At 32.1% G+C, this 26,468-nt stretch overlaps 1 protein-coding gene across 1 annotated transcript in view; it reads left to right on the top strand.

The window, feature by feature from the left end:
• The window catches only part of CDH9 (cadherin 9), a 137,788-nt gene continuing 111,709 nt past the window's right edge, over window positions 390-26,468 (top strand). The window contains exon 1 of the mRNA XM_021076628.1: window positions 390-1,061. The gene's annotated coding sequence lies outside the window, so the exon portion shown is untranslated. The remainder of the gene's footprint in view (window positions 1,062-26,468) is intronic.

Genomic DNA, 26,468 nt, shown 5'->3' with positions numbered 1-26,468 from the left:
CCGTGCATTTCATACAACTATTACTAGAACTTCTTTTCAGAAGGATTTATCTACTAATCAATATTTTTCTTATTGTGCCATTTCCAGAAGTACTAAAGAGACTTCTCTCCTGAAACAGGATTTGATTTTGTTATGGCTTATGGTCTCTAATAGTTGTACAATGTACAACAGCAAATCTAACAGGTGGACCATCTAGTCCTTGTGATGTTGCCATGGTCACAATTATATTTGGATATTTCCAGGGAAAGTGAAAATCCCTCATTTGCATTATCAAGTAAAAAGAAAAGTGTTATAGAAATTTGAAATTATATTTGAAATCATTTTCTTTACTGAGAAAAAACATGTGAAGACATCAATTATTAGATGTTTTAAAATTACTGTTTTTGAAATATTATTTTAAAAAACTCAGACATAAAAATTCATTACTACTGATAAATATAATCTGCATTCTTTCTCTTCCTTTTCTTAAACTTGGAATTTTGGTATTGAAATTGAAATAGGTAGCCTTGAATTCTGCAGGGACTACACAAAATTCCTTTTGAGCAACAGCACTCTCTATGTGATATATATTTTCTAGAGATGATTTACAGGTTACAGACATGCTGTGACCTTTCTCTCCCAATTGCAAACATATTAAGCAGAGCTGATTAACAGAGATGAAAAACACTGGGTTATTTTCTCTTATGGGGGTATTTGACAAAGCCCTCTTCTCTGAGCCCTCCCACTTCATTCGCTTGCAAATCACTGTGCCTATAGAGTCTTTACTCCCCCAACCCAAACCTGGAGCCCTGCAGCGCCATCAGCGGCAATATCTTCCTATGTGAGGAACGACTCTTATTAATCAGAAACGCTGAATGGAAACCAATCAGACAGAGAGTTCCTTTGGCTTTAGCTTCCTGCCTGTCTGAGTTAAAAGTGATGCTCGCTGGAAGAGGGAGGCACACTGAGATTCATGAAGATTCAGCTGTGAAGATACTATAAAAAGAGAAGGAATGAGACAGAAGCAACATCGGAATTGTCAGCGCTGATCAGGGCTAAACTCAATTCCATTCCTAAACAAGGTAAATGTCATTTACTTTGCTTGACAATATAGCTCTTTAATTTTTAATTTCTTATAATGCAATAGTACAAACACTGCTTTTCTCCTAGCTGTTATATTTCGCTCTTTCCCTCTTTCTCTCTCATAATTTAGAAGCAGGTAAGAATACATTTTGTAGTACTTGAGTAAGATATTAAAATGCTCTGTGAAAAAACTGCAGTGTTTTCTTATCTGACTTTTCCAAAACCGATACCTATCCAAGCTCTTTTTATAGCGCTCAAATTTGCATATGGAGCATTATTATAAAAATAAAACTAAACTTCACATTGTGTTAGTAGATTTAGTGGATTTGAATTACATATTAATTATGTTTCTGTGTACTATTATTATATTAATTTGAAATGGACTCCTGGTTTTCTCATAACTTTTGTTTGCATAATTTGGTCAGAACTGTCAAAAATACACACATATTTTTCTTATTTTAATAAGATACAATTTCTTTATTTTTAATATTAAAATGAAATGATTGATATATACATAGTAAAAATAACGCATATATAGATGGACATAGGATGTCAGGATTATGGTGATCACTTTACCTGGTAAAGGAGGTTTCTTGATATATTTGTGGTTTCACTCAGGTCAGTATTCTGAATGTGTCCATCTGTTAGCTATAATTGCTCTCTGTTATTGTAGGCAAATGTATCTTAATGTAATAAAGACTGGATAAAAACCAGAGGAGGGAATTTCAAAGGCAAAACTGATATGTTTTATTTGAAGTGCTATGGAAAATACAAAGACTTGATGGAGCATTGTTTTTTTTTTAATTTCTTTCCATACTCAATATAACTATTCACAGCAATTAAATTTTCAGGCATGCTAATCTCAGAAAAGGCATGATGAATTTTAACTAAAAGGTTATTAATATTCTACAGCATTTACATTTAGATACTGTTAACAGTGTATATTCTCAGAATATATTTTAAATAACAAAAGTGCATAAAATAAAAGTGATCACATGTAGTAGATAAGTTTATATTTATTTGCAGTATCAACTTTTGATAAGAATTTCATAATTTAGATTTGAGGAGAAATTGGAGGTCTTTTCTGGAGATCTGTTGTCATTTAATACTGTGTTATATATCTATGAGATTACTAATCAGGATTTTTTCACAAGGTCTTTGAAATCTAGGAAGCATGAAAAGATGAGTAATTTCTGTAACAGCAAAAAGTGTTAACTTTTGCATGACAAGAGGAAATCTTCATTTGGCTCTCTTATCTGTGGAACTAGAAGAGTTGCCCATCTTTAGTCATAGCTAATAATGAATTTGATCCTTCAATATTCTTAACTTGGAAAAATATGATTTACAAACCTCTGACATTCAGTAGAGGATAAATCCCATCTTCAGATTCAGACACTGCTTCATTACCTAGGCAATGGTATGTTAAGTGTAAAATATATTTGTGCTATAACTAGGAAACTGGTTACTACAGGTTTGAAGGTAGATTTAAAAAAAAAAAAAAGAAAAGAAAGTGAAATAACATGCTATTCCAGCACATAGTAGCAAATAACTTGGACATAACATGAATGGCATGCATTTGTGGTCATGTTATCAAACACATTATGAATTCAATTAAAGTTTTCTCAAAGAAAGAGTACAAAATAATTGTACACACTTAATAGATGTTGAAATACTGTCATCTATGTGTTTGTTTTGAAAAATGAAAAAGTGTAAGATAAAGCTCATGGTAAAAGCAAATCTAATTCTGGAAATAATGAATAAAAATGCTTCAGAGGAAGAAGATCGTAGTATCAATTTAGAAAGAATTCACTAACTTATTATAACTCAGAAAGATTCGGTAGGACTAGTAAAGCTAGTCGTATAAGATAATATTTCTAGGATACAAAAATAATTTTTGCCTTTATTACTCTATTTGATAGTTTAAAAAACAATTTTAAATGGTTCATACAATTATGCCACCATTATTTTATTCATTGCATAATTGAAATAAAAATGTCTTGTACCACTGCCCATGTGTAAAAGATCACAATATTTTTCTGAAATTACATTTTTAAATGTTTTGTTGCTAAACTTGATAAATTGTATGTTGGGTCAGAACCTATTCTGAATGTCACCTTGCATGAAACAATTTCACTTGATATTTTGCTATGGCCCTCATACATGCAAAGTTTAGCCAGTTAAATGTCCCTTGCACGGTACTTTCACAAAATGGGACTAAAAAATACTAATTGGAGGGTTTTTTCCCTACTAGATTACCTCCTTTTAGACATCAGTAGTGATATGAAATAGACATGCTTTCCCTACAGTATTTGCACAATGTGTAGGTATAGTTAACAGAATGCTTTGCACAATGCTTAAATTACATACATAAAATGTGTGAGTGATATGGCAATATACTATATGCAAAAAAGTATAAATTAGGTTGAGAGTTAATTTTAAAAATACACGTGAGTGTGTCATGAATAAACATTGGCTGTAACTTGTTCTCTATGGAACTGAGGAGCCTAGATGGGTAATTATTTAACATTATATAAATGCTTCATAAAATGGATCATTAGTTTGTCATATTTTTGAAACTTATTTTGTTCCCTCAAAAGAAATTTTAAATATAAAGTATACATAAGTCTAAAGTTTTTTTTTTTAAAGTGTGATACTTTAGAAAAGGTCCAATATGATCTTTTAAATATTTATACTTCTGACTTCAACAATATATATGCCTGTATATATAATACATATTAATATCAAATCAATAGTAATATTAACTGCAGAGTAAGTTTGGTTTATGGCGAGTTACTTCATTAAGAACTCTAGTTAGTTTCTTAGACATTTTATTTTTTAATTTACCTACTTAAGTTTTCTTAAAGAAAACATGCTAAATGGGACCAAAGGACATTGGTTTTAATTGTTTGTTTATACCTGATATAAATTTATAAATAAGATTATCTTTATTGTAGAACATAAGATATATTTCCTAAGGTAAATAAATTTCTTTCTTTGTATCCTGGATATCTGTTTTCAAAGATGAGTTGTCTTTGACATGTCTATGACATTATCTTATTTAGACATTTACATAAAATTCTAGAACTTTAAAAAAGGAGTTATAACTACCTCCAACTCTGATGTTACACAAGAAAACTGAGGTTTAGAAAGATCAGATTACATAATTAAGACTGTCAAATTATATATGAAAAATTGGCAACATTATGTGAACATATATCATTATATGGAAACATTATGTAAAAGTTGAGTCATGAAAATCATATTAGGAATATACGCACAAAGAATGATTAATTGACAATACTGACTCCTAGATTGTTTTAAATATTCTGGAAAAGTTTTTTGCTCTTATGAATCACTTCAAATTCCTCTGCCTGGAACCGCCATTATCCTCATCATTAAAATATGGTAAGGAATGCACAGTGAGGAGAGTGTCTTTAGAGCACTCTTATACATTTTCATAGCACTCCTAATATGTTAATGCACTTATTCCTAAATTTAGCACTACTAAGAGATGGTCTTATAGCCACATTAAGAATGCAAAGTGCCTGAATAAAAGCAGGTCTCTGGAGCTTAACCAAGACATTTTATAATAGCACTACCAAGAAACACCTCCCAAATCATAAAAGTCATAATAATGGATCTTATTGCTTATGAAGAGAAAATGGAAACCTCATGAGGTATTTTTGTTGTTGCTGTGTGTGTGTGTGTGTGTGTGTGCGTGTGTGTGTGTGTGTAATACATATTTATTTTTAAAAGAAAAAATGGGGAAAAGGAGACCTGTATATTTTCTCAAAGTGAATTTTAAGGTTTTCCTTTATTTCCATTTCATTATTTTGCTAAATCATAAATCAACTGCAGAGGGAATGAGTGCTCTCATATTCTCTGTTTCTCTTCACAAGCAGGATACTTCTTGGTCTTTCTAATTAATCAATGAAACAACACAGCATATGCAAGTTTCATAAGTATGAATTTAAAAACCTGACACATATATCACTCTGAGATTGACCTTACAATTGTAAAGAATGGAGTTAGCAGTGGCTAATAGTTATTTGAGTTTTGAGTCTAAAGATGAAGATGATCCTAAACATATTGTAAGAAATATATACTTGACATAATTTATATTGGAATATGCTAAACTCAGTATACTTTATGTATTATTAATGAAGTAACCAATGCATAATGGACTTTCTCCTCATATTTACTAAAACAGGATCTTAGGAAAGTCAAAAAAAGAAACAATATTTATAAGAAGCCAATATAATAAGGACAACAATATAACAATGTGTAATCTAAAAAATAAAGACCAATAATTCACTTCCTGTGACAAATGACAGCATGTAAAATATTCTGCTTTTATAAATTAGGCCATCAACCCTAAAAGTTTTCAAAACAGGTTTTCCCCCAGAAAATTTAAGTAACTTCTTATCATCTATTTTTTTCCTATTGAAGCAGGTTATTGATATAATTTAATGTCCAGAAATAGTTTTCAAAATATTTATGTTTGTGAGTTATAAATACTTCACAATGCAAAGAATATATCAGAAGTCTAAGAGTGTCAAATCTATTTTTCACTGTAATGGTAATTATGCCACAGATGAAATATCAGAGAAAACTTACAAAGTAAAATTGCAAAGTAGCATCTATATACCTATATCTTTATATCTTTATCTATACACTTGCATCTATATCTTTTCCTGTGTATCTGTATCTGCAGGTATGTGTGTTGTGTATGTGTATGTGTAAACAAAATATACATATGGAAAATAAAAAGGAATAATGCAATTATTTCAATGTATAAATTAATTAAAGCCTTTAAATTGTTACATTATAACATTAGACAATAAAAATCTCTTTTGTCAAGCAATTATAGATATATAATGAACAAATTATAAAATAGCAATTAAAACTATTTTTTAAGTTTGGAAAAATTTTAAAAAGTCTGTGTGTTATATCTAATTTGGATAATTTTTAGAATAGGGAGAATTAGACTTCCATTTTTAAAAACTGCAACTGGAAATAACTGTTCTCCATAGAATGTCAAAAGTCTTGAAGACCTTATAAAATATAATCTCTTTCCATCAATTTTATGGTGGGTGGGAAAATAAAATAGGAATTGTAATGCTATCTCATATTATATTAGGTAAAAATTAGATAATTATTATAAAGTAAGATCCTTATTATTTTTAACATATATATAATACAGAGATAGCACATTGTGTGGTAGAATTTTAAATTATTTGTCTGGTCATTTTCCATAGCTGATGATCACATCAGTAGGCATTTTACATTTCTTGTATTACTGGGTAAATTTTTATTTGCTTAATTCAAATTTTCTTTATATTTAAAATATGATACTGTGGTTAAATAACATCGCTTTATGTCTAACATATGTAACAGTAATTTAATGAAACAGTCAAAGATAAATATTTGTATTACTTCCACTCCTCTCCTTCCAGTTTAATGTTACAACTATTAATACATTATAAATCAACTATACATATACTGAGCAGAGATTGAAATAGTTTTAATTATTAGAAAATAAATAATATTTTTCTTTTGCCCCAAATCTTGCCAGTTTATTTAGACGATGTGACATTTTATATGTAGTTTCAATTCATTTATGCTTTTTAGTACGAGGGCATTAAATAAGAATCAGGTTTGTATTTCTGACAATACTTATTCTTTCAAGGACTAATAATTGATACACTAATATAATAATATATATGGTTATGTATGCAAATCATATATGCCTGTTTTTTAAGTTTTAGAATTGGGATCCTTGATATAATCATTAAAATGAAGGACACTATTATCTTACTGGCAATAAATATATTTTTATTTATAATTAAAATTAACTTCGGTCAGTTTAGAATAGGGAGTTCTATTGAAATACAAATAGTGAATATCAATAATAAGCTTATGTTTTTTTAATATAGCAGAGTTATTTTGGGACAGTAAATGAAATTTTTTAATCAGTACTCTCATATCTATATACTTATCTCTTCATATTTAGATAGATAGATAAACAAGTATGTTGCATCTAAAGCTCACTACTTTGGACTTGAGATTTGCATTAAATTTCATTTGCATTAGGTAAATATGAAAGATTATCTTATTCAAATAGTTTCTACTTTGGAAATTTTTTTTTAATTTTAGGAAATTAAGAGGATAATTATTCTGTTAGAATTTTTAAAATAAATAAATATCAGGACACTACTTGAGTATATAATTACTTATACCCAAAGGTAAATACTGAAACTGATGCAAATGACAGAACATAGACTAAGAAAGTGTGGGATTCAACTGCAGACTCAGTAGTAGAATCACACAATAGTTTAATTTAGTACAGATGCTCTCACTGATGTCTCCCCAAATCCATGCTACTTGTAGTTGCTGCTGACAAATGCAGCTTAGCCTTTGGGATTACTGCAACCCTTTATTTAAACACATGCATGGAGATTCTTATTCATTATATGCAAGATTAAACTGTGTTTATTGAAGGCTTTCGTTGAAATTGAGCTTTCCAGGGAGGGAGAAAATTTAACTTCACGATAAATATGCCATTTCTATGTCTTGCATTGTAGTTCAATGACCATGTTTTTAAATTACCCTCTTGTAAACTTAAAAGAAAACATAAGTAAACACCCATGTGGAAAGAGTGTTGAGGGAATTCTACCTCAGAAGAAAAATTTTATTTAGATTATGAGTTTGAAAAAACATGTCACCAAGCATTTATAAATAATATTTTGTTATATGAAATATGGATTTGAAAGCAAATTTTAGAAAATAACTAGTTGATCATTACACAATTCTATACATAGTCATACAATACAGTGGCTTTCTACAAATAAGAGTTGTTTTATAAACTATCATTGATGTACATTTTATTCAAATTATAGTTTTATATCATTTTTCTAAATGTAATTATTTGATTTTTTTGATTTTTCATCCAGTATTTTGACTTGTGTCAACAGGAACCCATGGGAAACTAATATTTATCTCCATGATGAGAAAATTTTATTTTTAAATTTTAAAAATTTATTTATTTATTTATTTATTTATTTAGACCTTGCCTATGACATGAGGAAATTCCTGGGCCAGGGACCAAACCCATGCTACAGCAGTGACTCAAGTTGCTGCAGTGACAATGCCAGATCCTTAACCTTCTGTGTCACAAGACAATGCCAAAACAATTTTTAAAGTATTAACAGTCAATAGTCAAGTTGTTTTGCATCAGTTTAATATATAGTAAAGTAAGCATATGTTAAGATTACTGAAGGGATTTTTAATCTTAACATGTGATTAAAAAGGTCTCAATAACAAATATACTAATAAGATACATCAAATGATATACTGATACCCTTATAACTCTATATAATGAATTAATTACCATTTCTAAAATGCTAGGTGATATGTATTGTGCTGAAAGTCTTAGATGTATTTTCTCTTTTATATATAACTGTAATATATGAGGAAGGAAATTATCCACATCTATCCCCTTTTTCCTTTCTCTTCTGCTTAAATTCTAATTTATTTGAAGGCTAAAATAGAGGTCCACTGACCTCTACCAAATGAGTGTAAATCTATGCTGATTCATAGGAAGCAGATTTACTTTTTCCATGCAATGAACTGTGATAATTTACTTCTCTTGCTGCTTCTAACTTCTTGTGTTTTTTTATCTTCATTGCAGTTTTAGGTTTGCTGCTACTTCTGTTTCCATATTTACTGTTTTGCTTCTTTCCCCTTATCAGTTTTTTCTACCCCCACTCCTCCTCTGCTTCAGAGATAGAATATATTTAACTACAAGTGCCATTCCCTCTTAATTTGGCTTGCATTTTGGGGAGTGGATTCAGTGGACTGTAACAGAAATGTAGCTTTCTAATATGAGGAACTCCTTAGATGTGGAGCTAATAAAAATTGGTCAATAAATTCATGGACGATTTTAGAAACTCTTCTCCTATGTTCCACTTCTCCCAACTTTTACTCTCTAACTGATTCAAAATTGTCCCTATAGGGAGTTAAATATTACCAAGGTCACAATTTATTAAGAAGAGATAAGTAGAACAAGGAGACATGGTCCTACTGACAAGTGGGTTTGACTGCAAGTCCAGGAATGTGGTCCTGCTGTGTATACAGCTGCATGAGAATTTTGGAGAATCAATAAGAAAAATTGGGACTTGAAAATATAAGGCTATCCTTATATAGTTATTACTCATAAGGTGTGAGCAAGTTTGAGGAGACAAATTGGCAAAGTTTTTGACATTGACCGTTTGGCTTCAGGATTATTCAAATTAATGCACGAAAACTTTTCATATTTAGAAGCTGATTTTCATGTGATAGAAATGACAGTCTATCATACATTTTACAGGTTTGCTTCTCATAACATCAGTAGCATAATATTGTGTCCCAAATGTGTGTAGGCTTATTGAGAACTCAGAATCCTATACACACCCTTTGTATTCTTCTCTTTTAAATCCACTCAGGAAAAAAAGATCTTCAGATTTTTAAATAATTAATTAATTCATCTGTTGGCTGATTATTATTATTATTATTATTTTTACCTTTGAACTTACTCCTTATTGAACACCTGCATGCCCTAGGCTCTGTGCTGGGAAGACCTTCGCATGGAAACTGTTCTTGTTTCCACACAGCTTCAGATGTTAGAGATTCCTCTTTTGCCAGAAGTGGCAACATTTATCTGTTTGTAACTTCTCTCTTTATTTTGTCTTAGTTTTAATTGGCACTAACCTTTATTTCACCCCTAATGAACAGTATTAAAAGAAAAGCATTCAAAGAAAACTTTGTCCACTCTGTACTTTCTCATCAGTATAAATAAACATTATCACATCAATTTCAAGATACATAATGTTTTAAAGACTGCTCCATGAATCTAGTTGCTCTGTGTAAAATGAACTCTTGTTTGATGTTGTCCCTAAGATCGAAATCAACAATACTAATATGAAATGGGGCACACAATGGGGATTATAATTCCCCTTTAAAAGCTACTTTTTCAAATTAATCTAAGGCCATCACTTTTTTTTTTCTATTCCTCCTCACTGCTTCCAAAATACAGACATATAAATGTATGATTTGTAATTCTGTCTTATAAAATGAAATACCAAATCCTGACATATTACATTAGTCTTACTATCTAGATAGTCTTACTATCTAGTCTTCAACCTCTCTTATAAAAACCTTCATATCTCTTTGTTGTATTATCATAATCTTTAAACTGCTCACCTTGCAAAAAGTATTAGCAGTTCCCCACAGTATGATACATTCCCCACAAAAGTACATTTTCTGGTTTTTGTCGTCTTTTGTCTTTTAAGGCCCACACCCATGGCATATGGAGGGTCCCAGGCTAGGGGTCATACATTCATAGAAAAGTATGAGCAGTTCCCCGGTAGTATGATACATTCCCCACAAAGTACATTTTTGGGTTTTTTTTGTCTTTTGTCTTTTAAGGCCCACACCCATGCATATGAAGGGTCCCAGGCTAGGGGTCAAATTGGAGCTGTAGCCACCAGCCTAGCCTACACCAGAGACACAGCAACACTGTATCTGAGCCACATCTGAGACCTACACCACAGCTCACGGCAACACCAGATCCTTAACCCACTGAGCAAGGCCAAGGATCAAATCCACAACCTCATGGTTACTTGTCGGGTTCATTAACCACTGAGCCACGATGGGAACTCCTATATTTTTGTAAATTAAGGATATGTGTAAGTAGCCCTCTCTCCCTTACCCCCAACCCCGAATCCATCACATCTGGAAATACATCAGTATATCTCAACCCTGGTTCCAAGTCTTCAGCAATTGGTTTTTATCTTATATTTTAATATTTTCTGCTAAATTTTGAATCTTAAATATGTGTCCACAGCCTTAAAGGGCCCAAAGTATACATTTCAAGTGATCAGAACTATCCTGAAACCTCTACAAAAATACTATACTTATGATTTATTGTGAATTCCCTGGGGGGAAAAAAAAGGTCAAAATTTTCATATTCATGGAGTTTACATATCACCCTGAAAAAAGCTCTGGGCTGATTAACAAATTATCAGGTAAAATATTTGTAGCTAGTACTACAACTTTATCAAAACAGTAAAAATGCACTATATTGGTGGTGTCAGTAGACATACACTCTCTTCCCAGGTCCATTTACTGATTTTCTTGGTAATTTATCTTAATTTCTGAGTGCTAATTGTCTTGTATGTAATAAAATGCAATGGACAAGAAGTTTAAATAGGTAATGTAATATGGTCATAATAGCAAGCAAAGTCCTGGAATCAGACATTTAAAGTATAAAAATCAGCTTTACCATATATTTCATGTATGAGTTTCAGGAACTTTTTGATGTTTCAGAGGTCTTCAAGCTTGCTGAGCAAAGATATTAGCAGTATCTATATTATAGGTATTAGGAAAAGACACTACTGATCCCATGAAAACTACTCTTTATTATTATTAAGAATGTCACAGATCAGGATCATTATATCTAGGTAAAGGATGTTGAAATTTAGCTAGTTTAATTTGAAGACTACTTTCATTGTTTTTAAAATCAGATAAAGCAGATCAGGAAGTCAGTTACAACATTATGAATATAAATATTCATATATACATATTATATGGTTATTTAAGTTGACATAGCATACAGCAAAAATCCTTTCTATTTTGAACATTTTTGTGCTGTGAACTTACACCATATTGAAATTAATATAGGATATTTACTATCACAGATAAAATACCATAAAGTTTATCGCCGTAAGTTAGGATGAGTACATTACACATGGATCTTGTAGATTTGAATGAGTTACGGAAATTTTAAATCAATGGTCATAAAATTTCATAGTATCTCATATCATCACATATTTTAATGCCAAATATTTAGCTTTCCTTTTCTATCATTTTTATGGTTTTCTCTCTTTTATTCTTTGAATTACATTAATGACTATAAAGTGAACGGCATTCTTGACCTTAAAATGAATAGAGCTTATAAAGATGGTTTATTTGTATATGAATTTTATTGTGATTTGAAAAATACATTTCAAACAAAACTGGTAATAATGATTGTATGCTTGTGAGTAGCATTTGCTAAAATTAACTTGGAAGTTATATTTGAGGGTGAACGCTAATGATTGGACAATTTATTTCTAATTTTTGAAAATGAAGCTACTTTTATTCATAAAATATAGAAACTATTTTAAGTTATATTTATTAAATATTTACCATGTGACAGTATTTTTCTGGGTGCTGAGGTTTTAGCAGTGAACATGATATAAATAGTTTCTAATTACAAGAAGATACTTTCTTGGGGAGAAATGCAGGTAATAAATAAGATAAATATGGTAATGATGGATGCTGAGAAAATAGGCAGTAGAATGGAGAGTTACTGAAGGAATGGGTGAAACATATCAAGGTAGTAAGGAAGGTTATTTTGAGAAGGTGATATTTGAATTGGTTCTGAATGGAGAGAAGAAAATATGAGAAACATCATTTTAGGTAGAAAAAAATGGCAGATTTTAAAGCTCTGGTATGTTAAATTTTGCTCATTTTATAATATCCTAATTACAATTAATTTAATTGTAAAAACTTTATTGTTATATTATGCTTACTTACTTTTAAACTTAGTAATAAAAAAGTAAACTGGACATTTCCATTTTTCACAATAATGTCAATGACCTGCATTCTTGCATTTTTTCTTGCTTCTTCAAACAAATGCTTCTGATATGATATTCACCTTTGTATGTATACAAAGTTAGACTTTTACTAAATGTTACTATTTATACAGCGGTGTTAATTTCAGACTGCTACTATCGAATATTTAAATATTAACTGACTGTCCAAAATACTTAGTTTTTTAGTTTCTCCTGGATATAAACTGAAGACTCACTGAAGCTAAGGCAGGGAAGAATATCTTATAGTAAAGAGGACATATATACCTGTACATATGTCTGTATATTTTTGTATCATTATCTATAATGATAAGGGACAGATAGCCTTATAACTTTCCCCCAAAACTCAAAAACCCCAAGAATTCCATAATAGATTTAGTCCTCCTTTATCCTGAATGTTGAAGGGGGTTCTATCCTTCTCTAAGGCACTAAGGACAGCAGGATCTGTCCTGGAATTGTCTCAAATGTCTCTAAATGTTGATTACTTCCTATCTGTGTAAATTTGTTTTGAACATTGTTGTCATACTTCTTATATAGTTTCTAAAGGGAGGGATCTAATTATGTGACTTCAGTTCTTCTCTACTTCTAATTATCTGCCATCCTACAGGTTCCACTCTCATCACTTTGTTATGTCATGCCTACCCTTATATCTGGCACTTTCATGGCTTCTCTTTCTTTTTTATTGATTTCCACTTTTCAATGAACTCTGATTAAATTTTCAGAGATGTTTATATTTATTAGTCTAATTCTTATTTCTTTCTACCAGAACACTAGACAGTCTTTTGGTTGGTATTCAATATTTTCCTAACCATATCTGAATTAGGTGATCCTGGTCATCTTCTCTTGGGTCCCTGATATGTTTGCTTAATGTTTTTGCCAAAAAACTCACCTTTGACCTCACAAGGACTCTTTGGGCACCCTTCTGTAAAAGTACCTGTCAGCACAGTACTCAATGTATATTGATAAGACTACATCATTTGTGCAAAGTAAATAATTATAATGACAGTATTCTCATCCAAAATAACATGTAGGTAATATGCCTCTCACTCTACTATGCTGTGTCCATTTGGGCTAAAATGTCATTTACAGTTATAAAACAAAAGTGAAAATATGCCCAATTTGGAGTTTTAAGATTATATAATAAAAAGCTATTGGATGTTTTCAGTAAGGAAACACAATGATTTGTGTTTTGGGTGAATCATGTTTTCTTAAATAATTCCTTCAGTAAGGTTTTTTTTTAGGACCGTAGGTGCAGCATACGGAAGTTACTGGGCTAAGGGCTGAATTGGAGCTACAATTGTCACTCTATCCCACAGCTATAGCAACACAGGATCTGAGCCACACCTGTGACCTACACACTATAGCTCAAGGCAATGCCAGGGATCACATTAACCCACTGAGCAAGGCCAGGGATCAAAGTCGCACCCTCATGGATACTACTCAGAATTGTTACCACTGAGCCACAACAGGAACTCCCCTTCAGTAAGTTCTACACTGCTTAAGGATGAAACTTATTAATATGCCACATTGGAAGGTATGGTAGTTATAACTGTTGATCTGATGCTAACTCTATATCTCCTAACTCCCTGCTTCTACTTTCCTAAAGCAGATCTGCCTGCCCTTCTCTTGAGCAGCAGAGTAGGAAACAAATCGTGTTTATTTAAATACTAGTTGTAATGGTTAAGAGCTTAGATTATTGAGGCAGAAATAAAAGCTCTATCTTTTGCCTCCAGTGTGGTCTAAATGAATTTATTTCATCTTCCTCAGTTTCAACTTCCTCAGGTGAAAATGTGAATAATCATAACATTAGGGTTGTTGCAAGAATGGTTATGATATTATATGCATCAAACTGCTTATTATAGTAGCCACGTAAATATTAATTTTGCTATTACTATATTCACAATGCACAATAAACATTAATTTTGCTTACTATTATTATATTTACAATGTACTCAAACTGACATTTCCTAACACATTTTTTATATTTATTTATTTTTAGGGCCACACTTGCAGCATATGAAGGTTCCCAGGCTAGGGGTCTAATTGGAGATATAGCTGCTGGCCTATGCCACAGCCACAGCAATGCCAGATCTGACCTGTGTCTGTGACCTACACCACAGCTCACGGCAATGCCAGATCCTTAACCCACTGAGCAAGGCCAGGGATCGAACCTGCAACCTCATGGTTCCTAGTCAGATTCATTTCTGCTGCGCCATGATGGGAACTCTCTAATACATTTTTTAGAGAATGTTATCATTATATTTGGGGAAAGTAGTTATAATATTCCATATATATTTCAGGATTTTTCCTTGTCTAGACTTTTAAAAGAAGATAGAAAATGAAAAATAATTATACTTCCAAATAATTAATGGAAAAGATGCTTTTGCCCTATGCTAGGACGTAATTAGCCAATATATTTTCTCCAAAGAAATCTTCACTGGCTTTTAAAAATACCATATGATCAATCACGAATTCAGAGAATAGGAATAACAATAGGAACATAATATAAAAAAAAACAAAGAAAAGCTGTTGTTTAAAATTATGTGAGTGATCATAATTTCAAATGTCACAGAGCACTAAAAATTGCTCCCAATTATCAAAATATGGAAAATATGCTTGAAAATGTATTAAAAATACAAGTCCTGGAAAAACATTTGTCACATTTTCATTATTAATAAAAATAGGGCCAAGTTGTCATAATGGTTTCTAATGCTACATTTAAATGAAAAAAGTTTATCCTACTAAATATTATCTCTCTTTTGGAAGGAAATTTTAAATTAAGAAAGAATGATCCAATACAATCAGGGATTATTAAATCAAGAAGGAAATATATTTTGGTCAATTTATTGATTTTATTTTACAGGTAAGGATACCTAGACCCTGAAAAATTTGCTTAAACTGATCCTAGAGGAGAAACCAAAAGTAGAATTTAGGTTTCCAGAAATTATGTGCTTAAGACTATCTTATCAATGTAAATCATTATATTTTTTAGAAATAAGTTTTGATTCATACCCTTTACATATAAAGTATGGCATTATACTAAGCATATGAAACTAAAGGTAAAAAATGACTGCCATTTAATTCACTCCTGTGGTTGGGCCTGGCTTTCTCTATAAACCCTACAGAAAGAATAGGATGGGTTAACTCAACTTTGCATGTAGAGAAGGAGAAACAGCTTTATGCCAATGTCTATACTATCTGCAAGAACTAAAGTGGGGTTAACTGATTGTTTCCCAAAATTTACATTCCAATGTAAATTACATTCCAATCTGGTTTAGTAAAAACAACAAGGAATGGGACTAAAAAGATTAGATAAGGACTTTGTATTCTTTTACCACTCTGGGATTTCATTTCTTCATTTTAAAAAATATGGAGGGAGAAAAGAAGACATCTAAGAGCTTTTATCAGTTCCGAAATTAATTAAATTTATGAAAATAGTTTTATTAAACATGCTGCAACCAATGGCTCACTGAAGAAATCAATGAGGAAATTAAAAAATACCTAGAATTAAATGACTATAAAAATACAACAATCCAAAAATCTATGGGATGTAGCAAAAGCATTTCTAAGAGGCAAATTTATAGAAACACAAGCCTACCTCAGGAAACCAGAAAAATATCAAATAAACCACCTAACTTTACACCTAAAGCAACTAGAGAAGGAGAACAGACAAAACCCCCAAAGTTAGCAGAAGGAAAGAAATCCTAAAGATCAGAGCAGAAATAAATGAAATAGAAATGAAGAAAACCATAGAAAAGATCAATCAAACTAAACGCTGGTTCTTTGAAAAGATCCATAGAAAAATGGACAAATTCTTAGAAAACTACAATCTTCCAAGATTAAACCAAGAAGAAATAGAAAAAGATGAACAGACTGATCACAAGTACTGAAATTGAAACTGATTTAAATAATTCCAACAAACAAAAGTCCAGAACTAAATAGCTTCATAGGTGAATTCTATCAAAAATTTAGAGAATAATTAACACCTATCCTTCCGAAACTATTCCAACAAATTACAGAGGAAGGAACACTTCCAAACTCATTCTATGAGGACACCCTGATACCAAAACCAGACAAAGATATCACAAAAAAAGAAAATTACAGGCCAAATCACTGATGAACATAGATGCGAAAATCCTCAACAAAATACTAGCAAACCAAATCTAGTAATACATTAAAAGGATCATACACCCGGATCAAGTGGGATTTATCCCAGGGATGCAAGGATTTTTCAATATCTGCAAATCAATCAGTGTGATACACCACATTAATAAACTTAAGAATAAAACCATATGATGCTCTCAATAGATGCAGAAAAAGCTTTTGACAAAATTTAACACCCATTTCTGATAAAACCCTCCAGAAAGTGGGCATAGAGGGAACCTACCTCAACATAATAAAGGCCATATATGACACAACCACAGCCAACATAAGTCTCACTGGTGAAAAGCTGAAAAAAATTCCCACTAAGATGAAGAATAAGACAAGGATGTCTGCTCTTGCCACTACTATTCAATATGGTTTTGAAAGTCCTAGTCATGGCAATCAGAGAAGAAAAAAAAGGACTCCGAATTGGGAAGAAAGAAGTAAACTATCACTGTTTGCAAATGACATGAGACTATGCCTAGAAAATCCTAAAGACACTACTAGAAAACTTTTAGATCTCATCAATGAATTTGGTAAAGTTGCAGGATACAAAATTAATACACAGAAATCAACTGCATTTCTATATACCAACAATGAAAGGTCATAAAGAGAAATTAGGGAAACAATCCCATTTACCATTGAGTCAAAATGAAAATATCTAGGAATAAACCTACCTAAAGAGACAAAAGACCTGTTCTTTGGATTAGCAATGAGTAGCACTGGGAACTATGTCTAGGCACTTATGATGGAGCATGATAATGTGAGAAAAAAAAAATGTATACATGTATGTGTAACTGGGTCACCATGCTGTACAGTAGAAAATTGACAGAACACTGTAAATCAGCTATAATGGGAAAAAAATAAAAATAATTATACAAAAAAAGAGAAAACTGTAAGATGCTGATGAAAGAAATCAAAGATGGCACAAACAGATGGAAAGATACACCATGCTCTTGGATTGAAAGACTCACTATTTTCAAAATGACTATACTACCCAAGGCAATCTACACTCCCTTCAATAAATGGTGTTGGGAAAACAGGACAGCTACATGTAAAAGAATGAAATTAGAACACTCCCTAACACCACACACAAAAATAAACTCCAAATGGAGTAAGGACCTATAAGACCAAATACTACAAAACTCTTGAAGGAAAACAAAGCCCAAGCACTCTGCGGCATAAACAACAGCAATATCATCTTAGATCCACCTACTAGAGTAGTGACCATAAAAACAAAAGTAAACAAATGTGACCTAATTAGACTTAAAAATTTTTTGCACAGCAAAGGAAACCCTAAACAAAATGAAAAAGACAAACTACAGAATGCTAGAAAATATTTGCAAACTAAGTGACTGACACAGGATTAATCTCCAAAATATATAAATACCTCCTGCAGCTCAATACCAAAAAAACCAAACAACCCCATTAAAAAATGGGCAGAAGATCTAAACAGACAATTTGCCAAAGAAGACATACAGATGGCCAAAAAACACATGAAAAGATGTTAAACATCACTAATTATTAGAGAAATGTGAATCAAAACTACTATGAGGTACCACCTTACACCAACCAGAATGGCCATCATAAAAAAATCTACAAACAATAAATGTTAAAGCGGGTGTGAAGAAAAGGGAACTCTCTCACACTGTGGGAATGTAAGTTGGTGCAAATACTATGGAAAGCAGTATGGAATTTCCTCAAAACAGTAAAAATAGAATCAGCATATGATCCAGCAATCCACTCCTGGGCATCTATCCAGAGAAGGCCATGAATCGAAAAGATACATGTACCCCAATGTTCACTGCAGTACTATATACAATAACTAAGACATGGAAGCAACCTAAATGACCACTGACAGAAGGATGGATAAAAAGATGTGGTACGATTACTCAGCCATAAAAAGGGATTAAATAATGGCATTTGTGGCAACGTGGAAGGACCTAGAAATTATCATGCTAAGTGAGGTTAGTCAGACAGTGACACACAAACATCATATGCTACCACTTATATGTGGAATCTAAAAAAAGGATACAATGAACTTATTTTCAGAACAGAAACAAACTAACAGACTTTGAAAAAATTATGGTTACCAAAGGAGACAGGTTGTGGGGGAAAGGTATGGACTGGGGTTTGGGATGGAAATGTTCTAATATTAGGTTTTGATGATGGTTGTACAACTATAAATATAATAAAATTCACCGAATTAAAAAAAAAAGAAGAGGGACATTTGGACACAGAGACACACAAGGAGAATATCAGGTGACAATGGAGGCAGAGATTGGAGTTATGTGATCACAAGCCAAGGAATACCCAAAGATTGCCGGCAACAAGGAAAATCTAGGAGAGTGAGGCCTGGAGCACATTCTCCCTCCGAACCCCTAAGAAGGAACTAACCCCATTGACACCTTGATTTTAGACTTTTGGCCTCCTGAACTGAGACAATACACTTCTGTTGCCTTAAGCTACCCAATAAAGGATGCTCTGTTATGGCAGACCTAGGAAATAATTCAAATGAGTTGAATTTAATATCTTCACTTATTATGCCCTGTTAGGCATTATTTGGTTTGATTTAATAAACACTGAAACCAGGAAAAAAAAATTAGTTGTTTCTCTAATAAGCTGCAATCTTATAGGAAATAAACAGACAATGGGGATAATTAAAATTCTTGAAAGTCTCCACAAAGGCTTTGATATTAACTCTTATACCTGGTCCTTTTGAAGGCTTTTCTGAGATGTGAGGCCCTCTGTGTTTGTGTCCACTCTAGTATTATTAGATCAATTGAATCTGTTCAGATGAGCTTCTCCATACTGCCTAAATTTCCCACATTGATAACAGAATTTTTGTGCATTAAAAAAATGTTAGTTTGAATTTTAATGTTGCCACAAATTTTCAAAAATGTATTAATTTATCATGTTTACAGTGCCAAACATTCTGTGCTGTTTAGCATTCAGTTGGCACATTCATAACTATTATAACAAATTTAAAGATCAGCCACCTAAGAGAAATACAGTTTTCACAAGAAATGATTTATCTGAAATTGTTTTTATTCATAGAATTCAAATAGTGTAACCTACTCATTTGATTGAACATATATAATATATACACATATATATATTTCTGCAGTTACAAAACTATGCTATTTTATACTATTTATATGCATAAATTACTTCTATATTATAGCAAAGATTACATAAAATGGAACAATTTGTAATATAATTGCTCAATCTTTGGGAAAAGAAAGAAAGTATGTCAATTCACCAGTCTTGAAGATAAAAATTGGATTCATTTGAAGAATACGTCATTGTAATATCAAATCAAATCCTTTAAAACACTCCATTTGAAAAATACTAGATTTTTTTTTTTAAGGAATATAGTTGTTATTTCTTTGAGACATTATATACTGGCATCTTTCAGTCATTCTATCCTTGGATATCATGTCATTGACCTATGCCGAAAAATAATTTCTTGGGTACCCCAGGTGTTAGGCCCCTCAGTTAAACCTAGAAGAAATTATTATCCTTAACCATGTTTTATCTACAGCGTTATGAGAGTAATAAAAGGATGAGTGTGTAAGGTAAGTTCTCCCAAAGAGCAGTACCCTCTGTTTCAATGTCTAGAGGAAACATAACAGTACATGTATCTGGCAGTCAAACATTTTGCTTTCACAATCTGTTTACATGAAAATTATTTATAGGTAAACTAGCTTCTCACCTCTGATTTCCTCCTAGAGTAACTGATTTCCTTGTGATGTTCTGAAGAAGGAAATTAAACTATCCACTAATCAAATTAATCCCACTGTAAAATAACTTTTTGTAATAAGGAACTACAGATTCCATTTTTCCTTTGGCAATGAACAATTATTTATAATGGTATCTTGCCCAAAACTATGGGGAAAATGGGTAGCAGCTGTGCTGAACAAACCATGTATATAATTAGCATACAGGATCCCTTTACCAGTGGTTCCGTGGTTATGTGAAATATATATTCTTGATGTGTATTTTATAGAAGCATCATATTTTGTATTACTTTTAAGACTAGCCATGTACATGGAAACAACCTTAATATTATTAGTCCTATTCATATACATGTAGAAAAAAATCATGTGATTTGTTACCTGAGGCTCATGGGATTACTCTCTTCCCTTTATAAGAGTTGATATTAAGGAGTTCTGGTTGTGGCTTAGTGGTAAGGAACCCTACTATTATCCATGAGGATGCAGTTTCGACCCCGGCCTCGATCAGTGGGTTAAGGATACGGTTGCTGTGAGCTGTGGCGTAGGTTGTAGTTGTGGCTTGAATCTGGTGTGGCTGTGGCTTGGCAGCTGCAACTCTGATTCAGCCTCTGGCCTGGGAACTTCCAGATGCCAAGGGTGTGGCCCTAAAAGACAAAAAAAATAAATAAAAAGAATTGATTTTAAGAGATTTTCACTTAATATTCCTTCCATCTTTTGTACTTTATTTTTATAATTTTATGATAGCTGAAAAAATATTTTTCTTTTGGAGGGCTATGCAATTTTAGGAATGTTAATGAAATATTGCCCATAATCTGTCAGTTAATAAGTGCAGTTCATATGCAAAACTGATTCAAGATCTCACATTTAGAAAATCAAGCTACTTAGCACAATACTTTAGCTCCCTCTTTTGGTTGGCCCAGATTGCAATATGAAAATATAAGGAAATACCCTAACATTCTGTCATTTCTGCTGGCATTTTTTAATATTTGAGGCAACATTTATTCTATCATTACTGTATAAAATTAAATCACATTTCTAATAAGTCAAATCTACATCTGGATTTTTTTACTAGTCAAATGCTGTTATTGAACACTTTATTTTCCAAGTTAAAGATCTATTTCAACACAATTTACTACATATTATTTAAAATAAATGAATATTTACAAATTTCATGAAGATTTTAAAATATTTCTCCAAATAAAATATAAGCATACATAACACTTATATCTATTTCTCAATCTCTATTAATATCTGTACCTCCAAATCTATATTCTCATCTGTAGTAGCAGATTTTTGCAGCCTAATGTTTCCAGTCTTCAAGTTTGTCCTTTCCTTTCATAACTGAATACCTAATCCTGGGTTCCAGCTTGCATGATAAAAGCAAACTGAGTCCACCTCTCCAAATATTTCTTTAAAATTTCTAGAAATGTTTCCGGAATTCTGGATTTCACCCATTACTACCTGCCTAAGGTTCCTCTTCTAGTTTCTCAACTGACAACAGAGCTAAATCCTACTAGGCTCCTGCTTGTTTCCCACAGCCTTACTAATTCTAGGTTAGAATAGTAATTGATGATAACAGTATACTTTAATATTTTTTACAAAAGGATAAAAGAATTAAGATGATGTTAGGGAACAGAAGACATCAGTAGAGGAAATTAAAATGCGGTACAGCACTGCTAAATCTAAATAGTCCAGGCAACTTCCCAGGACAGGACTTCGTTTATATCCTTCCTTTGCTTTGCTTCCTTTCCTTTGACTTGCTGCAATGTCTCTGGAGAGCTTTTCTCTGACCAACAGGTGTTACCTTGACACTAAATGCTGTTTAGGATCCCAGAATGCTGAATCCGTCTCAGACTATGAGAAGGGATTATATAAAATTAAAGTAATTAACTCTGATAACATTAACCTAGACATGGCAATATTTTTAAAAATTTACATTATTAAAGAGTAAGCGTAATGCCACTGTGTGAAACATGAGCATTTGTATTTTTCCATCAGAAATTGCAGTCATTAATTCACCTATATCTACAGGATTTAAAAGTCTCCCTGAGAACAGAAAGAGTTTTCATAAGGACAAATCACACTTTCTGACTGTAGAGTCTAAAAAACAATTCTACCGATTTTGTCAATAATATTTTGTCACTAATAATAACTACCCATGGCTCAGAAATATTTTGTACTATTTTTCTCTCCTAATTTTGGATAGATATAAAAATACTTAACTTTCCGATACTTAATATGTGGTTAGTGAAAGATAATAAATTATATATAGCTCAGAAACTTTCTCTGCACAATATGTGAAAACCAAACCTGTAAATAAACAGAAGCCCAAAGCAGTTTGAATGGCTTTCCATTTTTTCAGTTATACACATTTATTAAGATACTAAAATTATTTGAATCAATTCTAACTTAATGTTTCTTTTAAAAAATGAATAAAAATTAGAATCACTGTTTTTCAGCTTTATTAGAACCAATGTCTAACCTTTATTATGAAAACAAAGATATGTTTCTCACACATATGCCATAATTGGAAAAAAGCACATATGTTAAGAAATAGTGGGTCCTCGGAGTTCCCGTCATGGCTTAGTGGTTAATGAATCCGACTAGGAACCATGAGGTTGCGGGTTCGATCCCTGGCCTTGCTCAGTGGGTTAAGGATCCGGTGTTGCTGTGAGCTGTGGTGTAGGTTGCAGATGTGGCTTGGATCCTGCGTTGCTGTGGCTCTGGTGTAGGCCGGGGGCTACACCTCCAATTTGACCCCTAGCCTGGGAACCTCCATATGCCACAGGAGCGGCCCAAGAATGGCAAAAAGACAAAAAAAAAAAAAAAAAAAGAAAGAAAGAAATAGTGGGTCCTGAAGTTGATAAAGTAACATGGGTTAACAAATGGAACTTGACAAGCAAGCACAGGCATTTGAATCTGATGCAGTGGCAGCAGCAGAGACCACCAGTTTATACAACACAAGTGGGAGTTTACAAATATGTTCTCTGAAATGAGATCATATGGTTTCACATTCCAACCTGGTTATGTTCTAACTACAGCCCCAGAAGAGTGATTTGATCCTTCTGAGCCCTAATTTATTTCTGTAAAAGAGACCCAAAATAACTTTTCATATATATTCATTTGTGAGGCTTAATGAAATATAGCTCAATAGTAAGTGCCTATTATGATAAAATAAATATTAGGCAGAAAACATATTTTAAGAAAAGTACTTTGATATTGTATATCAGCAATCAAAGGGAAACCAGAGTGAGGAAGAATAGCAAGAAGATATGAATGATTTTGAGGTAATGAGTTCCTGAATTTATTAGGCTTGAAGTTTGTCATGTTGAAGAAGAGGAGACAAAAAAAATAATAATAGAACATGATAGCACTTTGGTACTGAAACTCTGATCTCAGTGCAACCCTTTCAAAAACTCAGGGTTTAATTTAAGTGAATACAAGTATGGCTTTCCTTGCTGTGGATTAAGAAATTATGTGTTTGAAACTTTGTAACCTTAATTTTCTCTCAATTTCACCAAAATTTCATAAATAAAAGTTATCAGATCCTAAGTTTAAGCTCTTAAAAGCATTCTTAACCACTGGTTGAAGAAAACAGAATTTTATTTCATGATTTATTTCCACATTGGATTTAAGTTACTCTTGGATTTAAAACCACTACTCAGAAGAAAATTATGTGGTGAATCATGCTAAACTTCCTCCCAAAATGAATAGAACCAAATCCTCAGATTTTTAAAAGCAACCATTGAAAAACTCAAAGTTCACAAAGAGCTAAATCTTAAATTAGCGTCTTTATCTTTCAGGATGAATAGCATATAGGTTTTACCTCTTTTGGCCAACTGGGTTCACTTTCTGAATTGATGGCAGAATAATATGCACAATCATTAAGATTTTTGTATATAAATCCTATAATTGTTTGTGTTCACATTGTGGCATTTTGTGAGAGCACTATATTTTTCAATAAACAGCAATCTTTCTCACCTTCATCCCTCTGTTTATCCTAGTACAGTCTATTGATTTCAGCACTGTGTTGTAGAAATGACTGCTGAATGTATGGCCAAAACCTGTACTTGATACTCCATCAGTGTTCTGGAAAATCCAAGACAAAGTTATTAATTGTGGGTACTCATATGCAAGTACTATCTGTTAGAGATTTATTGAAATGCTGTAGTATCTATTTCTGAGGATGGTTACAATTAAGGAAAAAAGAAACTGTTCAAAACCAGTAAAAATGTAGAAATGTTAAAGGATATTTTTATCTCACTAATAAAAAATAAAATGTCAGTACACATTGCCTTTGTTTTATATATTCAATCCCTCTCTCTGTTGATCTATATTAATTCTGATGGTGATGATGATGTCTCATTAGATTAAGATGACAAAATCATGAACTAAAAATAATTCTTCACTAATTTATTATCAGGAGATAATGACATACTGAATGGTCTGCAACGCAGCATTGGCACAGGTGACTCTCTTACGCTTAATAAGCAGAATCCTATTAGAAAAGACAGCTGTGTCAAGTGTTTGGAAGCGTATTGGTTATAATATTATGCAATGGAAATATGAATTAAACAATTCTGGGAATCACTATTAATGTATAAGAATCCAGAGCATATATTTTAGAATTTGTTTTTAGTAATAGGCATCTTCCTAAGAGCCAAACATTTGAGAATCTTTTCTGGTCTTTAATTAATATATTACCTTTGGTATTTCATATCTCTGATACTTAATGATGCTATTTAAGCAGCAAGCATATGTTTCTTTGACCAATATATATAGAAAAATTAAAACTAAATGGATCTTCTCTCATGGCAGACTTGTTTTCTACATAGAAGAATCCATACCAAGGGAAGTAAGTAATCTTTATAAAGCCCAATTTTAGAAGGTTAATTCTAACACAGTTTAACTTCTTTGTTTTCCTATTATTGCAAAGAAAAGACGTTCTATGAAGATTAATAGTGATAGCATGATAATTCAAAATAAAAATACTAAATACTCTCCCTTTCAAATTCTGTGGTTTAACAGAGATATTTCAGTTATTTATTAATCTTGTTGGTTGCACACCATTTCTATCTAAATTTTGAATATTTTTAACAATTAAGTGCCTTTAAAATGAGATTCAAGTATGTGTAATATGTGCAAAGTGAACGATAACATGTTCAAATTGTTGAAATTGTCTGCTTAGTTATATGTTCCATTACATCCCATTTTTTAGTACAGACTGAGTGCACTGAGTCACCTGAACTCCTGGTCTATTATTCCTCCTCCAAATCAGACCATCATTCTACACTAAACTCTAAGTACATGATAAGGATAATTAATTTTATTGTAAAACATTTTTGATTCACAGGTTCTTGTTTATTGAAAAATCCTTAGGAAAATTGTGGGAGGTGAGGGTGGCAGATAAGGATAAAAATAAAAATAAATCAAGAAACAAGAGAAGGTCCTTGTATGACCCAACAATAATTACAGCCCATGAACTGGGAGTATAATTAATTTAACCTTCTGCACATGAAGCTGGGCAGAGGGGTGCGAACTGAGCCTATTCCTTTAAAAAATTTCCTTATAAATTCTTATGTGTGTATATACACACAGACACAGACACACATGAACACACATATGCCCACTCACCCCAATAAGTCATATCAGTGACAATTTTACTACACTTGTCTTTGATATATTATTTTAATCATCTCCCTTGATTTGTTCAGTAAAAGCTACCTACTGTAGAATTACTTTAAGAAAGGAACTAATCTTTAACTCACCTTATTAATTTTCAAAATTCATACTGCTTTATTTGAATTATAGCATAGTGATTATGGTGTGGATACTAAAGCCAGACACCCTAGGT

The sequence above is a fragment of the Sus scrofa genome, chromosome 16 (assembly GCF_000003025.6).
Source record: "Sus scrofa isolate TJ Tabasco breed Duroc chromosome 16, Sscrofa11.1, whole genome shotgun sequence".
In the NCBI taxonomy this organism is placed as follows: domain Eukaryota; kingdom Metazoa; phylum Chordata; class Mammalia; order Artiodactyla; family Suidae; genus Sus; species Sus scrofa.
The sequence above is the reverse complement of the archived record's forward strand: the minus strand, read 5'-3'. Positions and strand labels throughout refer to the sequence as shown.